The following is a 6745-nucleotide window of genomic DNA, read 5'->3' as shown; positions in this document are numbered from 1 at the left end:
AGGCATACTAGTGACACTATGTTTGTCTATGTATTCACACATGCATTATGTTTCCGGTTAATACAATTCTAGCATGAATAATAAACATTTATCATGATATAAGGAAATAAATAATAACTTTATTATTGCCTCTAGGGCATATTTCCTTCACCTTGGGTTTAACAGTTTCCTTTTGGGTGATCGCAGGTCAGGGGCCTTTAGCTCGGTCCCTGAGGTGTGCTGGTGGGCAACAACTAGAAAAAATCTATGGGTATTTATATCCACCCTTCTTGTTTCTCCAACCCTAATCTTCTTCTTGAGCTTTCTCCGCCATTTCCAAACACTAAAAGCTTGATTCCACCACTCAAACTTCACCACACTTTGAGCATTGATAGAGAATCACCCGATCTACAGTTCCACCAAACCAATTTGTGATCCCCGTAGTTGTTCATCATCAAACTTATTACTCTTGGATACTTGGGGACTCCTAGCAGTAGGCGTCATGCCTAGAAGCTTCCTTGCGTGTGATGTGCTCCAAGAAGTTTGTAAAGGTCTGGCGGTCGCCTTCAGGATTAACCACAAGTGATTTGAAGCTCATCCGCTGGGGGACTCAAAGGAACAAAAGCTGAGCCACTTGGTGGCGCTCCGGAGCTTTGGCTTTTGCATGTCTCCAATGGAGATTACCACTCTCCCAAGAGTGAACTATGGGATACATCGTCATCTCCAACTTGTATGGTTAATTCGTTTCCATACCATTAATTGTTCCGTTTCCTAGCTAGATTACCTAGTTTATTAGCTTGCTTGCCATGTATGTTGTTCTCACCGTAATTGCATATCTAGAGAACTTACTTCATCCACACTATCCCTAAATTGGAAGTTAGTTTAAAAGTTTGTAGTTTCCTATTTACCCCTCTAGTCAGGGTCTCCGATCCTTTCACATGTTCTTATCTATGGTGTCACTAGGGAGGTTGAGTTCAGGAGATCACAATTCTACTTTTTATCATTTCACCAAAGGAAAATAGAAACAGACACGCCCCCTAATTAAATATTTATTGTGCACGCCATGCTAGTGGCATCCGTGATAATCTTGATTACCACCACGTTGCTACAACAATTGTGACACAAGTGTGTCAACCATCTATGATGGGTCTAATTAGTACGAATTTCTTGATTCTCAGTGTGTTGCACAGAACAAAATATAAATAAACTTGATAAAACAGAATGAAATGTAGTTAGTTTGGTTAACATATTGTTAGCATTGTTGGGTCCTCTTGATCACCATTTTCATCAACAACCTTTGTCAGTTTATTACCGAACCCGTATAACGTATAAGTCACATTTGAGATTTGACTATGAAAAAAAGTTAATAATTATGTCAACAGTTAAATTTGTACTCTAGAAGTTTGCACACATTTACTTAACTTAATCTAACATTAAAAATGCTATTATCATGTTTGTTGGATCATACACTTTAGAGATCTACCAAGATATTTAGGTATATTAAAAACACACAAAGAAATACATATGCAATATGCAATCTATGCAATTGTAAAAAAATGACTTGATAAGCCATGCTTTTTTGTATTATATTTTTCATCACCAAAAATGAGTAAACTAGCACAACATTTTTTCACAAAATAAAATTCAATTTAGCACAGTGTCAGTGTATTTTTTTTAATAATACACGTTAAAATGGTATAACAAAGAACATTATATTAATATTTGGCGGAATTATTGTGTTGTTAATATGCTTACTACATAATATAAAATATGCTTATTAAGTTTGTAATATGATAAGAAAAGTGTAAAAGTTTTGTATAAAGAAGGGGGAAACCGACGCTGCATGACAGGGCAGTAACAAGGACTTTCAGATATATGAGGAATTTCTATATGTTGCTAGCCATCACGACATAATCATGAAGTGGGTCCTCATCATCTTCATCGAGTGGGTCCTCATTATCTTCATCATCTTCATCGAGTTGGTCCTCATCATCTTCACCCTCTTCCACCAGATTGATATAAATGACAGCCAACTTGGGTCTTTTTGCTCTGAAGGAGAAGCTGATCAACTCACCACCAGTAAGACGCATGCGGGCGGGGAAACAGACCCATCCATCTCCTCCAATCCGCGACATATTGCGTCCTTTCTCGACCTCCATAGTGTACGCCCCCCAGGAGCCTCAAATGTCACAGTGTCTCCTGTCAGCTTGTTGAAGTTCAACCTCACATTGCATGGGACGATCTTGTAAAATAAGAAAAATGACACAATGCAGTAATGCCAACACTAAAAATAAAATAGTTGTTACATTTCATATAATTTCTTACCACCGCATGACGAAAACTCGGCTGGAAGTATATGCCGAACAGCTAGCTAGTTGCAAGGCTGCTGGCGCACCTTGACTTGCACAGTCGACATGGTGGTGGTGGTGGCGGCGCCATTTTCCTAAAGCAATATGAGCAAAGGATTAACGATCCACTTCACAGGAAAGAAAAATAGTAGCATGCGATATTTTTGGTTCTTCTTCAGTTATATTTTCATAGTGGAACCCGATCCCAAAAAGTAAACAACAAGCTCTCAATTTGATGAAGAGATTCTTCCGCGAGAAGCAATTTGATGGACAATTATAATCCTAAGATCTAGTAACATACAAGATGACAAGGTATCACCTGCGAAAGCATTTCAGTGGCACCTATTGCCGAAAAAACTATTTCGCTCCTAGCAAAGTGTTGGAAATATGCCCTTGAGGCAGTAATAAAAGGATTATTATTATATTTCCTTGTTCATGATAATTGTCTTTTAATCATGCTATAATTGTATTATCCGAAAATCGTAATACACGTGTGAATACATAGACCACAACATGTCCCTAGTGAGCCTCTAGTTGACTAGCTCGTTGATCATCAGATAGTCATGGTTTCCTGGTTTCCTGACAATGGACATTGGATGTCATTGATAACGAGATCACATCATTAGGAGAATGATGTGATGGACAAGACCCAATCCTAAGCATAGCACAAGATCGTGTAGTTCGTTTGCTAGAGCTTTTCCAGTGTCAAGTATCTTTTCCTTAGACCATGAGATCGTGTAACTCCCGGATACTGTAGGAGTGTTTTGGGTGTACCAAACGTCACAACGTAACTGGGTGACTATAAAGGTATACTACGGGTATCTCCGAAAGTGTCTGTTGGGTTGACACGGATCAAGACTGGGATTTGTCACTCCGTATGACGAAGAGGTATCTCTGGGCCCACTCGGTAATGCATCATCATAATGAGCTCAAAGTGACCAAGTGTCTGGTCACGGGATCATGCATTACAGTACGAGTAAAGTGACTTACCGGTAACAAGATTGAACGAGGTATTGGGATACCGACGATCGAATCTCAGGCAAGTAACATACCTATTGACAAAGGGAATTGTATACGGGGTTGCTTGAATCCTCGACATCATGGTTCATCCGATGAGATCATCGAGGAGCATGTGGGAGCCAACATGGGTATCTAGATCCCGCTGTTGGTTATTGGCTGGAGAGCCGTCTCGGTCATGTCTACGTGTCTCCCAAACCCGTAGGGTCTACACACTTAAGGTTCGGTGACGCTAGGGTTGTAGAGATATTAGTATGCAGCAAACCGAAAGTTGTTTGGAGTCCCGGATGAGATCCCGGACATCACGAGGAGTTCCGGAATGGTCCGGAGGTAAAGAATTATATATGGGAAGTCGAGTTTCGGCCATCGGGAAAGTTTCGGGGGTCACCCGTATTGTACCGGGACCACCGGAAGGGTCCCGGGGGGTCCACCGGGTGGGGCCACCTATCCCGGAGGGCCCCATGGGCTGAAGTGGGAGGGGAACCATCCCCTGGTGGGCTGGTGCGCCCCCCCTACGCCTAGGGTTGGGAACCCTAGGGGAGGGGGCGCCTCCACTTGCCTTGGGGGGCAAGGCACCCCCCTTGGACGCCGCCTCCCCTTGGAGATTCAATCTCCTAGGGCCGGCGCCCCCCTGGGGACCCTATATAAAGAGGGGGGAGGGAGGGCAGCCGCACCCTTGCACTTGGCGCCTCCCTTCCCCCTTGCTACACCTCTCCCTCCCGCAGACGCTTGGTGAAGCCCTGTTGGGATCCCTGCTGCATCCACCACCACGCCGTCGTGCTGCTGGATCTTCATCAACCTCTCCTTCTCCCTTGCTGGATCAAGAAGGAGGAGACGTCACGCTGACCGTACGTGTGTTGAACGCGGAGGTGCCGTCCGTTCAGCGCTAGGATCTCCGGTGATTTGGATCACGACGAGTACGACTCCCTCAACCCCGTTCTCTTGAACGCTTCTGCTCGATCTACAAGGGTATGTAGATGCACTCCTCTCTCTCGTTGCTAGATGAACTCATAGATTGATCTTGGTGAAACCGTAGAATTCTTTTTATTTTCTGCAACGTTCCTCTACAATGGCATCATGAGCTAGGTCTATGCGTAGTTCTCTTTGCACGAGTAGAACACAAATCTGTTATGGGCGTAGATGTTGTCAACTTTCTTGCCACTACTAGTCTTATTTTGCTTCAGCGGTATTGTGGGATGAAGCGGCCCGGACCGACCTTACACGTACGCTTACGTGAGACAGGTTCCACCGACTAACATGCACTAGTTGCATAAGGTGGCTAGCGGGTGTCTGTCTCTCCCATTTTAGTTGGAGCGGATTCGATGAAAAGGGTCCTTATGAAGGGTAAATAGAAGTTGACAAATCATGTTGTGGCTTTTTCGTAGGTAAGAAAACTTTCTTGCTAGAACCCTATTGCAGCCACGTAAAAGATGCAACAACAATTAGAGGACGTCTAACTTGTTTTTGCAGCAATTGCTTTGTGATGTGATATGGCCAAAAGTTGTGATGAATGATGAATGATATATTGTGATGTATGAGATCATGTTCTTGTAATAGGAATCACGACTTGCATGTCGATGAGTATGACAACCGGCAGGATCCATAGGAGTTGTCTTAATTATTGTATGACCTGCGTGTCAATGATTTAACGCCATGTAATTACTTTACTTTATTGCTAAACCGTTAGCTATAGTAGTAGAAGTAATAGTTGGCGAGCAACTTCATGGAGACACGATGATGGAGATCATGGTGTCATGCCGGTGACGAAGATGATCGTGGAGCCCCGAAGATGGAGATCAAAGGAGCTATATGATATTGGCCATATCATGTCACTACTATTTGATTGCATGTGATGTTTATCATGTTTTTGCATCTTGTTTACTTAGAACGACGGTAGTAAATAAGATGATCCCTCATAATAATTTCAAAAAAGTGTTCCCCCTAACTGTGCGCCGTTGCGACACTTCGTTGTTTCGAAGCACCACGTGATGATCGGGTGTGATAGATTCTAACGTTCACATACAACGGGTGTAAGACAGATTTACACATGCAAAACACTTAGGTTAACTTGACGAGCCTAGCATGTACAGACATGGCCTCGGGACACAGAGACCGAAAGGTCGAACATGAGTCGTATGGAAGATACGATCAACATGGAGATGTTCACCGATGATGACTAGTCCATCTCACGTGATGATCGGACACAGCATAGTCGACTCAGATCATGTATCACTTAGATGACTAGAGGGATGTCTAATCTGAGTGGGAGTTCATTAAATAATTTGATTAGATGAACTTAATTATCATGAACTTAGTCTAAAATCTTTGCAAAAATGTCTTGTAGATCAAATGGCCAACACTCATGTCAACATGAACTTCAACGCGTTCCTAGAGAAAACCAAGCTGAAAGATGATGGCAGCAACTATACGGACTGGGTCCGGAACCTGAGGATCATCCTCATAGCTGCCAAGAAAGCATATGTCCTAGAAGGACCACTCGGTGAAGCACCCATCCCAGAGAACCAAGACGTTATGAACACTTGGCAGTCATGTGCTGATGATTACTCCCTCGTTCAGTGCGGCATGCTTTACAACTTAGAACCGGGGCTCCAAAGCGTTTTGAGCAACACGGAGCATATGAGATGTTCGAGGAGCTGAAAATGGTTGTCCAAGCTCACGCCCGGGTCGAGAGATATGAAGTCTCCGACAAGTTCTATAGTTGTAAGATAAAGGAAAATAGTTCTGTCAGTGAGCACATACTCAAAATGTCTGGGTTGCACAACCGCCTGTCCCAGCTGGACATTAACCTCCCGGACGAGGCAGTCATTGACAGAATCCTTCAGTCACTCCCACCAAGCTACAAGAGCTTTGTGATGAACTACAATATGCAGGGGATGGTGAAAACTATTCCTGAAGTATTTTCAATGCTAAAGTCAGCAGAGGTAGAAATCAAAAAGGAACATCAAGTGTTGATGGTCAATGAAACCACCAAGTTCAAGAAAGGCAAGGGTAAGAAGAACTTCAAGAAGGACGGCAAGGATGTTGCCGCGCCCGGTAAGCCAGTTGCCAGGAAGAAGTCAAAGAATGGACCCAAGCCTGAGACTGAGTGCTTTTATTGCAAAGGGAAGGGTCACTGGAAGCGGAACTGCCCCAAATACTTAGCGGACAAGAAGGCCGGCAACACTAAAGGTATATGTGATATACATGTAATTGATGTGTACCTTACCAGTGCTCGTAGTAGCTCCTGGGTATTTGATATCGGTGCCGTTGCTCATATTTGTAACTCAAAGCAGGAGCTGCGGAATAAGCGGAGACTGGCGAAGGACGAGGTGACGATGCACGTCGGGAATGGTTCCAAGGTCGATGTAATCGCCGTTGGCACGCTACCTCTATATTTACCT

The sequence above is a fragment of the Triticum dicoccoides genome, chromosome 2B (assembly GCF_002162155.2).
Source record: "Triticum dicoccoides isolate Atlit2015 ecotype Zavitan chromosome 2B, WEW_v2.0, whole genome shotgun sequence".
In the NCBI taxonomy this organism is placed as follows: domain Eukaryota; kingdom Viridiplantae; phylum Streptophyta; class Magnoliopsida; order Poales; family Poaceae; genus Triticum; species Triticum dicoccoides.
Note: the sequence above shows the minus strand (reverse complement) of the source record.